This window comes from Globicephala melas, chromosome 14 (genome assembly GCF_963455315.2).
Source record: "Globicephala melas chromosome 14, mGloMel1.2, whole genome shotgun sequence".
NCBI lineage: Eukaryota > Metazoa > Chordata > Mammalia > Artiodactyla > Delphinidae > Globicephala > Globicephala melas.
In genome coordinates, this window is record NC_083327.1 from 33671106 (window position 1) to 33682255 (window position 11150).

Below are 11150 nucleotides of genomic sequence, written 5' to 3' on the forward strand. Positions count from 1 at the left end.
ACCACAAAAATGAAATGATAATTATGTGAGGTGATGAAAGTACTAGCTAATGCTAAGGTCGTCATCATATTGCAATGTATGTGCATCAGATCAACACATTATACACCTTAAACTTACACAACGTTATATGTCAATTATATCTCAATACAATTGAGAAAAAATTATTATTCCAAAGCTGGAAAAAAGGAATCTATAATTTCCCTCCTTCCTATGTGAGTCTTGTTTTAATTCATTTTGAGGTAATCACTTCATATGGTTTCATATTTCATCATTTTTACATACCAAATTCAGACCATTCAAAGCCAATTCACATTTCTTCCAGATAGCATGGTAATTCTGTAATAAAATTCAGTGTAACTTTCATTGGATGAATTATTAGAATCTTTTCTCTAAAATGACTTGTGATTTCAAAATATTTCTCTTTCTGTTTTCTGACTTATCAGTCACTAGATAAAAACAATTAATATTTTAATCATATTCCTCAATAGCTGAGTTATATTGTCTGATTACATAGTATTTTTCATGAAAATCCTTATATTCACATTATTTGCTGAAAGTATTTTTATATTTATTGAACATTTTCCAATTGGTTAAATATATGGCACAACTTTTTTTTTTTTTTTTTTTTTTTTTGCGGTACGTGGGCCTGTCACTGTTGTGGCCTCTCCCGTTGCAGAGCACAGGCTCCGGACGCGCAGGCTCAGCGGCCATGGCTCACGGACCCAGCCGCTCCACGGCATGTGGGATCTTCCCGGACCGGGGCACGAACCCGCGTCCCCTGCATCAGCAGGCGGACTCTCAACCACTGCGCCACCAGGGAAGCCCTATGGCACAACTTTTAAACAAAAACTTAAAACCAATAAAATTTTGAGCATCATTTGCCATTTTGAAAGTTCTAAACATATGCAATTTACTCAGATCTTATTCAAAGACTGAGAAGGGCTGAAAATTTTCATGTTATGTTATTGAATATTACATATTATAAGATATATATTTTTTGTAAATATTCCAAAGTACTCTTTTATGAGTAGTTTGAGCTATCAAGTGGTACTTAAATCATCCCAAGTTATTATACGATCTGTTACTACTTAGAAATATTGCTTTAATTAAATTTGCAGAATGTACAAAATTACCTAAATTCTCAATAAAAAATTGATGTTTATGCTATCATCCCAAATTTGCAAATTAAAAATAGAAAACACTCTCCCTAGGGAGAAAAAAGGTACTACTAAATAAGATGAGTAATATCCCAGACATAGGCATAAACACACACACACACACACATACACACTCTCTCTCTCTCTCTCTCTCTCCCCCTCCCCACCCCCTCAGAATATCAGTTTTCAATCCACATTCAAATGCATGGAAGTTTTGTTTTTGTCTTGTTTGGTTTGGTTTTTCATTTAGGTTGAGGATAAATAGTTTGTCTGGCATAAAAAATTTTGTGAGGCAAAAAATATACAGATAAGAAGGATGGAGATGATGGGATATATTCTATCCTCAGCTGGCCCCTGTGTGTTGGGTGAGCCCCTGTTGTTAAACGATGAGAAAGGACAATCATCTTAAGATCTCCGTCCTAGAGATAAGTGTGATATATGAAACGTGAGCAGAAAACAGTTTTCTGATGCTATCTTCTTCAGAGTCTTCTGTTTCTTATATCTCAAATAGACTTTGATAAAATTATTCTTAGACCTATGTCATGACCAAAAATTGTTGACTTAACTAGAATTTATGCATAAGAAGGGATATCATCCATTCTTCAATTTTTTCTTAATCTAAATTCTTATTTACTAGCACTGTGATTTGAAAGTCTCGCTCTTGCTCTCACTCTCTCCCCACATGCATGTAATTTCCATAAACCTGTCATTTAAGCTGTTATATTACCTAATTCAACCAATATTCCTATTTTGGAAAATTGGAAAATGGGAGTACAGATTCAATTTGATTAGTAAGATAGATTAGTTCTTTTAGATAAACGCAATAATTTCTTTTCTTTTTTTTTTTTTTTTTTTGCGGTACGCGGGCCTCTCGCTGTTGTGGCCTCTCCCGTTGCGGAGCACAGGCTCCAGACGCGCAGGCTCAGCGGCTATGGCACACGGGCGCGGCCGCTCCACGGCATGTAGGATCTTCCCGGACCGGGGCACGAACCCGTGTCCCCTGCATCGGCAGGCGAACTCTCAACCACTGCGCCACCAGGGAAGCCCAATAATTTTTTTTTTTTTTGACTGTGTTCCTCATTTTGCTGAGCTGGGCTGGAAGGTCCTTGAAGACTTTATTTGCCTGTCTGACACCTTGGTGCTCTTCCATTTAATAGTGTAGCTGTGTTTATTTGCAGCATAGCAGCAGGATCCCCAGAGAGAAAGTGGGAGCTGCTAGGTCTCTTAACATCCAAGTCCATAGCAGTCACAGCATCATTTTCACAACATTTCACATTTTATGAACTGTAGGATTTACTGGAAATGAAAAAGTATAGAACAGTGATTAAAAGCATTGGTACTGGAACCAGACAAAACGTTGTTCCCTGATATTTTTACGGCTAGTGGGGTGATCTCTAAAACCTCTAAGACTCATTTTCCTCTCGTAAAATGAGATTTTAAATAGTTCACTTTAAAAGGAATTTGGATTGATTTATCAATAATAGTTCATAGCAAGTATATCTTTATGTAATTAATATATTTCATTTTTAAAGCCCTAAAATTAGCCAACACTATCAACAACAATTCAGTTAGCAGTTGAACATTTTTTTCAATTAGTTGGGCTAAACTGAATAATCTGATTTCCTATACGTTCCAGTCCTCTTTAAAAGATGGGAACCATGGTCGTTTCTCTGCATTCCCATCATCTAATGTTACTTAAGTAATGAAATGGTCAGGGCTACCTAAACTATTATTACTGTAACTCATAAGACTTTAAAAAGTCAGTGCTTAGCACTGTTACTTTATCTTGTGTGATTAAACTGAAAAGTCATACTAAATATCATTCATTTAACCCTCTGAATATTTTCACTATTGCTTAATTTTGAGCCAGAAAATCAGTACTTGAGGGCACACATAGTACTATGTTTTAATTCAGTTATGTAGGTGAGCATGGGTCATGGATGTATCAGATAGATGGGTAGATAGATATATAGATAGAGATTTAATATCGTGCTGCTAACATTCTATACCTTTACCCTTAAATGTTTCAGAATACATCTCCTAAGAATCTGTAACCATGGTACAATTATCAAAATCATTAATTAGAACATTGATACAGTAATTTTATTAACTCAGTTGTACATATTCAAATTTCATTGATTTTTCTATTAATGTACTTATTAGCTATTTTTTCCCAGTGCTGATTCCAGTTCAGACAATCTATATTAGTTTGCTGTGTTTCTTTAAGTATCCTTTATTCTATAAGAATTCATTAGCCTTTTTTTTAGATTTCATGAGCTTGACATTATTTAAAAAATTACAGACCAGTTATTTTGTAGGCTGTCCCTCAGTTTCATTTTGATTCACACTTGCTAACGATTCCATTCAAATAATGCATTTTTGACAGCAGTATCATAGAAGGGATGCTGTGTCCTTCTCAGTGACTGATAAGGGGGCACATGCTGTCACCTTGTTCCATTACTGATGATGTTAACTTTGATGATTTGCCTAAGGTGATATCAGCTAGGTTCATCCACTGTAAAATTGCTAGTTCCTCCTTGTTAAAAAAAAAAAAGTACTTTGGCGGGAACTACTTTGAGAATATGTAAATATCCTGCTCCTCATTAAACTTTTACCCATTAGATTAGCTCCCACTCATGATTTTGTCTGATTCAATTATTATGATAGTGGCTAAGTGGTGTTATTTTTAACTCTATCATTCCTTCTTTATATCAGTTTTCTGTATAAATTATTTTCAGCTGGTCTAAGACAGCTCAGTGCTTATCTCCAGGTATGCCTGGAAGTTTCAAACTGATTCCTGGCTAAGAGAAGATTGAGAGTGCTAACTAATGATTTATAATGTGCTATTAAAAGTTTGAAACTTTCCAGGTGTCACCAAGCCAGTTTGCCTATTGATCACTTACACATGGTGTAACATGTTACACGGCTTGGCTTGGCTGTATAACTATATAAGGGCATAAAAGATCCCACTGGGAACATTTGGGAAGCTCTTCTAAAACCAAGATGCCTCAAACAGGTTATAAAGGTTTATACTCCAGAGATGAATACATCATGTGTGAATAAGAATAATTCTGGGGAACTGTGCCTGGAAGTCTCTCAGGCTATTGATTCTTGCCTGCACACTCTTTCTGTATCCTTTGACTTTATAAAGATCTTTGTGAATATGCTCTCCAAAGTCTTGTGGGTCCTTTCAATTATCTGCTCATATGAAATCATTATAGCATTAAATGGTAAGAGAGATCTTTCCCTTTTCTTCCATTCATTTCTATCAGTACACATTTATAGATTCTTGTTTTTTCAGAAAAGTTGTTGCAATTATTTTTTCTTTTGATGCTCAAATTTTCTACGCTTTGACTATCGGGAGGTCCTTCAAGTTGGTTTCATTGTCTCATTGACATGCTATCATTATTTTATGTGCATTTCCCTGCTTTTTCTTGTTGTTTTGCATGGCAGCAAGGTGCCCATATTTATGTGTATATGAGTATATGTATGTGTATATACACAAATAGTGAATATAAAACTGTGTATATATGTATAAATAGGTTTTTCATGTCACAATGCAGCATGAAAGAGCTCATTTTAATCTTCCCTCTGTCTAATATTTCTAACTCTGCTTTCTAACTCTCTTTTCTAAACTAGTTAATATTTTATATCTTTCCCCAACTGACTGTACAATAGTTACCTAAACACCATTTATTAAGAAGTAAATTTATGCCCTAGTAATGTCAGATGTAATATTTATAATATATCAAATGTCCCTTAATCACTAGCTCTGTTTTTGGACATTCTATTCTATTTCATCGGTCTATTTCTATGTTTATGCACCAACACCACACTACTTTGAGGAGCATGGCTTTAAAGAATGTTTAAACTTGTGTATGTCTTGCCCCCATGTTTCTAATTATATAAGTTATTATTACACAGTTGTAATCAGCTTGTCTAGATCCATGAAAGTTTGTAGGCATGTTTATCATGATTGTGTTAAATTCATAAAATTACTTAGAGAGGAGTCACCTTTATGATGCTGAGTCATTCTGTTAAAGAATAATATATTTTGTTTTGTTTGTTCAAGCCTAATTTGTGTCTTTCATAAGTATTTTAAAGTTTTCTTCATATACAGTTTGCATATTTACATATATTTCTAAGTTTTCTCATCTTTGGTGTGCTATAATTAATAGAGGTTTTTTTTGCCCCCATTATGTCTTTGAACTGGTTGTTGTTTATGAGTCAGAAGGCTTTTGATTTCTGTATGTTCATGTTATTCTCCTACTCTAGCAAATTATTTTATTTTTGAGACAAATGTATTATTGATTCTTTGAGCTTTCCAAGAATACTATCCTATCATGTACAAATAGAGTTGTACTTCCTATTTTACAATTTGAGACACTAATTTATTTATTGTTTCTAATTGGATTGGCAGATATTTCCAATACAGTTTTTAAAATTTATTTATTTTTTTGTATACCTATATCCCCTTCCTTTTGGACCTCCCTCCCACCCCCCCATCCCACCCATCTAGGTTGTCACAGAGCGTGAACTAAGCTCCCTGTGCTATACAGCAGGTTCCCACTAGCTATCTATTTTACACATGATAGTGTATTTATGTGAAACCTAATCTCCTAGTTTGTCCCACCCTCCCCTTCCCCCGCTGTGTCCTCATGTCCTTTCTCTATGTCTACTTTTCTATTCCTGCCCTACAAATAAGTTCATCTGTACCATTTTTCTAGATTTCTGTATTACCAATACAGTTTAAATACTAAAGTCTTAGTTGGCATCTTTGTTTCTGATTTTGGCTGTATTACCTCTTTTTCCCTGTTAAATAAAATACTGGTTTTATAACTAATTTTTCTTGCTTTTATCTTGTTAAAGACATATGTATCAATTTGTATCTTCCTAGCTATATTTTTATGAGGAGCAAGTATTTAATTTTGTCAAAGACTTCATCATCTTTAGAGATAATCATATGATTTTTCCCCTTAGATACATTAATGGCATGTTGGCTTAATAGATTTTCAGATATTAAACCAAGCTTGTGTTACTAGCATAAATGCCAGTTGTTCGTGATGTATTACTTTCTTAAAGTTGTTGAATAAACTTAAAGTTGTTGAATAAACATTTCTTTAGGATTTTAAATTAATATTGTTAATGGTTAATTTTATGAGTCAACTTGACTTGGCTAAGAGAAGCCCAGAGACCTGGTGAAATATTATTTATGGGTGTGTTTGTGAAGATGTTTCTAAAGAGTTAGTAGACTGAGTAAAGAAGATTCATACTTAACAGTACTGAGAATCATCATCCAATCTGTTGAAGGCTCAAATAGAACAAGAAGGTGGAGGAAGGATAAATTCTCGCTATCTCTTCTTGAGCTGGGATATCCATCTTTTCCTGCTCTCTTATATCAGGCCTCCTGATTCTCGGGCCTTTGGACTCTAGGAGGTACACCAATGTTCCTCCAATTTCTTAGGTGTTTGGCTTTGGGCTAGGAGTTACATCAGTGGCTCCCCTGGTTCTCAGGCCTTCATACTCAGACTGAATTATAGTACCTGCTTTTCTGCTTCTCTAGCTTGGAGAAAGCATAAGTCAGCTTCCATAATTGTGTGAGCTAATTCTCATAATAAATCTCTTCATCTATCTGTCTGTCAATCATCTATTGGTATCTCATTGGTTCTTTTCTCTAGAGAACCCTAACTGATACGAATGTTAAATCATTCATTGTAATTTTCTTTTTTGTGCTTATTTTTCCTATTTGGAAGAGGTGTTGTGCCAACTCTGGTATTTTCATTATTTTTTTGCCATCTTTTCCTGTAAAACCCTAAACTTCATTCTTTGTCTCTTATTTCCATTACCAGTTAATATGGAAACAGATGTTTTTTCTTGCACCATTTTCTTGCCCAGCCATGATGACTTGCAAAGCTTAAGCCCAAGAACTGTGCTCACTTTTAATTTGTTCCCCCATGTTCAGTCCTCTGAAAAACCACGTTTCTTTTCAGAATTTTCACAGTTAAGGTGGAATTTTTCTTTCTGGCAGTGATTTTAGGTCAATCCTCTGATATATATATGTGTATATATATATGTGTATACACACACACACACACACACACACACATATGTTTTTACTCAGAAAAATGCCTAGCAATAGATTTATATATGGCTTAAAACAAAGCTTATGAAATATTTTCTTGAAATCTTACCATCTCACTATGTTTCTTATCTTTTGTTTGTTGACCTCATTGGTGGGAATAGAAGACTCAACCCAGCCTGTATGGGAACAGTTGCCAAAAAAAACCCCAGAAAAAAGTAATTTTTATTTTGTCTATAGCCATCCTAGCTAATGTGATCTCATGAACACTGAATTATTATCATATAACCTAAAAGAGTCCCAAACCATAGATTCTGAGAACAGTTATAGCAATCTTAAAGTGAATATTTTTACTGTTGTGTTGAAATAAGGGGCAGAAAATTAAATTACTAGAACACAGCTTGAGTTCTTTCTTAGAAAAATGTTCCAATGCGTATTTATTGAGGTTGCCTCTGGGACTTCTCCCAGATGTGCACTAAAATGCTATTTATAGAGGAAATACCTTTCATAAAATCAGTTTCCCGTCTCCAAATTTTCTGTTTTTGTTAAGATGACTACTACATTGAATGTAGACATCAAATTCTTTGAGCCTTGTACACTTATTAATTTTTATTTCTCATTTGAACCATTATTCTGTCTCATCTACCCACTTATTCATATACGGCACTCAAATGTTGAGAGCAACGATGAGTGTATTCGTGAACTCCATCCATGTATAAATGTATAAATAACCATTTAACCTTTAAATATCTTGATAATCATTCAACAAGTCAAAGGCATAGATGTCACCAGTTTTAATGCACGCACTGATTTGCTCTTAGATTTTATCACTTACAACCATTAAGAATTGAAAGGATAATTTATCTTGAAGGTTGAAGCATGTGTCTTTTAACTAAGTGTTATCAGGGGACAAAAAAAGGAACCATAAACAGACGGATTAGTTCTCTGTGCACTAAATCTAAAGGGTACTGAGCTGCATGATATGTTCTCTTTTGTTTTTGTCCCTAGCTCAAGGTCACAAGTGGAAAATAGTAATTCTTCTCTGAAAGCCTCATATTATATTGTTTTTTCTGCAGTTATGCAGAAAATTATATTAATTATATTTATATTAGTTTATTTCTTTTCCCATGCTTTATGTATTTTTAAAGGGTTACTTTTATTGAAATAATATCCAATAAAATCAGGCAAATGCATAATGCTAGGGTAGAATAAAGAACAAAAAGAAATAACACTTGTTGGGAACATATATTAACTGTTATTTACTTTAAAAAAGCTAACTCATTTAACACTTACATCACTCCTATAATTTGGATAATGTATGACAATGTTAAAGATGAGGAAATGGAGATTATATACTCTATATAACTTATACAAAGTCGTAGTTTCTCTGTTAAGTAGAATAGCCCAGATTAAATGCCACGTTTATGTGATGTTTTCTATAATTTAATACCTAGTAGAATATTAAAGAATACATGCAAAATTTATGTACAAACTCAGGATTTATAAAATATAGTTGTAATGCACTGTAAACTATTATGAGTATGCTATTGGCAAAGGATAGATACATAGATCAATGGAACAAAAAAAGAGAATCAAAAGGTAGACCCACACACATATGGCCAATATATTTTGACAGAGAGGTAAAGGTAATTCAATGGATAAAGAATATCCTTTAAACAATTGATGATGGAACAAGTGGAATCCATAAGCTAATAACTAAACTCAACCTAAACCTCCCACCTTACACTATAAGTCAAAGTAGATTATAAATGTAAAAAGTAAACTTACAAAACATTGGAGGGAAAAAAATAAGATAAAAATCTTTGTGGCCTGGTGTTAGACCACAAATGAATTCTTAAATGTGACAGGGAGCAACAGACTGGGAGAGAATATTTGCCATCGCACATCTGACAAAAGAATTTTAACTGGAATATATAAAGAACTCTCAATACTCAACAGAAATAAAACAAAAACCCCAATTAGCAAAAGTGGGTACAAGATTTGAACCAATACTTTATCAAAGAAGATACATAAAAGTTAAAAAAGGACATAAAATTTGTTCAACATTATTAGTGAGGAGGGAAATGCAAATGAAAACCACAATGAGAGCCACTATAACACCTTTTAGGATGGCTAAAATAAAAATTATCGATAAACTCAAGTGATAACAAAGATGTAGAACAACTGGAACTCTCATGTATTGCCCTTGGTTATGCGAAATGATACAGCTACTCTGAATAGGGTATGGCAGCTTCTAATAAAGATAAACACATAGTTACCTATATAATGCAGTAATCACACTACTGTGTATTAACCTAAAGAAAGAAAAACTTATCTTCAAGAAAAAACCTGTACATGAGTATTCACATAAGTCATAATTCAAAAAAACTAGAAACAACCTTAACATTCTTCACCATGGATGAATCACAGAAGCATTATGCAAGTGAGATAAGCTAATCTCAAAAGTTCATATACTGTTTGATTCCATTTGTGTGACATTTACAAGAAGATACAGCTGTAACGACAAAGAGAGAGTAGGTAGCAGGATGGTAGGAGTTACCTACCTACCTACTCTTTTTTTTTTAAATACAAAATGATTTATTAAAAAACCAGTAAGACACTACTACAACATGACACTGTCACACTGGGCTTTTAACATGAGACTGGGGGGAGGCATAAAACACAAATTGATTCTGAAGCAGAGCAATTAAGAAATAAAACAATGAAAGCAAATTTCTTTTAATGAGAACTCAGAATTAAACTTCAGAGGGACCCAACGTCATACTTCCGTTTGGGGACTTGACACAAAAAAATTTAGTTTGAACTGCTATTAGCAGGTGGCAGGAGCCACCTTCAAATGAATCTTCAATTTGGAAAATACTGTTTCACCACCTGTTGGGGATAAGTTGCAGATGGAATAATTTAGTATGATTTGTAGCTATTTTGATGACCACATCGCCTGGATGCTTTCCCATAACCACTCTGCTGGTCACCATCTCTTCCATGAGCTCTTCCCGGAAATCCTCCTCTAGATCCCCACTGTTGCTGTTGCTGACACTGTTCCTTCGACATAGCTACTTTTATTCCACATTTACTAAGACCAACATTGTGGTATTTCTTTTCCATTATCTTCTTCACTGGTTCCTCTTCCTTAAAGGTAATAAAACAGAATCCACACCTCTTATTGGTCTTGTTGTCCATGGGGAGCTCTATGGATTCAACCTCACCAAAACCACCAAAATACTCCCTTATTTTCTCTTCAGGTGTATCTGGAGAAAGGCCACCAACAAAAATTTTTTAACAGGCTCTTTTGTTTTCATGACTTTGGCCCTCTTAGGATCAATCACCTTCCCATTCAATTTATGTTCTTTCTGATCCATGACCTTATCTACACTCTCTGACTCTTTAAATAGCACAAAGCCAAAACCCCTTTATTGCTCTGTGATAAGATCTAACTTCAGAGTGCAGTCTACGACTTCACCAAATTTGGAGTAGTAGTCCTTCAGATCTTTCTTTGTAGTATCCCAGCTAAGGCCTCCTATAAACATTTTCCATTCTTCTTGCCGTGCTGTCGCTGCTTCAGAGTGTAGGAGGATGGTAGTAGTTAGGAGGATGGTGTGACTTAAGAAAGAATATCACAAGGTAGTGTTTTGGGGTAATGGATCTGTTCTGTACCCAGATTGCCGTATGGTTACGTGTATCTATACATGTGTTAAAATTCATAGAACTGTACACCAAAAATGTATTAAAAAAACCTATTGCAGCCCTCAGAAAAAATCTATAATTGTGTCAGTGGTGTCAAAGTTATAACCATAAGATGCAATTTTGAATAATATCCCCAGTTATTATATGAAAACATAATTCTGTACTAAATAAATAATACCATACTCTGAAATATATCAGTCATAAAGCTT

At 34.4% G+C, this 11150-nt stretch overlaps 1 pseudogene; it reads right to left on the bottom strand.

The window, feature by feature from the left end:
* Nucleotides 1-9914: 9914 nt before the first annotated feature.
* On the bottom strand, nt 9915-10818 carry LOC115866895 (heterogeneous nuclear ribonucleoprotein D0 pseudogene; annotated as a pseudogene).
* Nucleotides 10819-11150: the final 332 nt, after the last annotated feature.